The sequence below is a fragment of the Echinops telfairi genome, unplaced genomic scaffold, assembly GCF_000313985.2.
Source record: "Echinops telfairi isolate 266 unplaced genomic scaffold, ASM31398v2 ScPeMD7_2291;HRSCAF=2852, whole genome shotgun sequence".
In the NCBI taxonomy this organism is placed as follows: domain Eukaryota; kingdom Metazoa; phylum Chordata; class Mammalia; order Afrosoricida; family Tenrecidae; genus Echinops; species Echinops telfairi.
Window position 1 is genome coordinate 44028855 of NW_022106189.1, and position 1125 is coordinate 44029979.

General features: G+C 42.0%; 1 protein-coding gene across 1 annotated transcript in view; it reads left to right on the top strand.

The window, feature by feature from the left end:
• LOC123522115 (cadherin-13-like) overlaps positions 1–1125 on the top strand; it is a 512433-nt gene that overhangs the window by 295842 nt on the left and 215466 nt on the right. The window lies entirely within an intron of this gene.

The window sequence follows — 1125 nt, forward strand, 5'->3', positions numbered from 1 at the left end:
ACTCCATGCCAGTGAGGGTTTTGTTTTTCTTCCCTTTTTTGGTCTGTTTGCTTTGTTTTAGTTTTTCTCTTTGCAACGGAGTCTGCTCTTTCTATGCATGTTAGCCCTCATTAGGCAGGAGGTTCAGAGCTTCCCACACGCTTTGCTCCTTCCTAAAGATGTGCAGCTGAGCTAGGGAGCTTCTGAGTCTTAGTCCCAAACAGCAATCGATGCTTTGTTTAAATTCTTGTCGCATTTTCCCCGGTTTTTGTAATGACAAACACGATTCAGGATTTTTAACAATAGATAGCAAGGGCGAAGGACACAGCATTTGAACAGAATACATGTTGTCACTCTTTACCACTCTCAATAGACCACTCACTGTCCAAGGTTGATGACCTTTACGGCTTTGGCGTTTGTGTTTCCAGGTGTTCGTTGAGCTGTATACACACAGTCACAGTGGGTCCTATTCTAGATGTGCGTCTAGGTGTGCACAAACAGATGCAGAACTAAAGAAGAGATCCTTTTCTGAAAAATATAATCATGCCAGAAGTACAATTCTGCAGGGTTGGTTTATTTGTCTGTCAATTTAATGATACCTATTGTTTGATGTGTGCATTTGTGTGTGTGTGTGTGTGTGTGTGTGTGTGTGTTCCACCCAAAAGCTTTGTGGTGGTTGCACAGTGCTCATCTCAGTTGATTGGTCCCCACTGATGAGTCTACGGGCTGACTCACTCTCCAGTTGTAAAGGCAGGGCTGGGATCACAGCTCTTCACCAAGATCCTTGGGATGTCGGATTGTTGATGAATTCAAGCATCTGACAGAGCTGAAATGTTGACCGATGGTCCCAAATTGCTTTTCCAAGCAGCAGATGAATTACTATTCCCGCCAAGGGCATTTTGACAATACCTTCCTCCCATCCTCCCTTGACACTATCACACACGTTCAATGTCTAGCCCTCTTTTAGACTGCAGAAACAACTCCATTTGCTTTCATCGGTAATTCTCTTAAAACACAATTAGGTTCTTCCTACATTAAAAGAAAAGAGAAGAAGAAGAAAGAAAAGAATTGCCCATGATGAGAGTTTTAAAATTTCCTTAAAAAGTATCAGGGATTTGTAGATTTGAATGGCTGCATTTCTTTTTT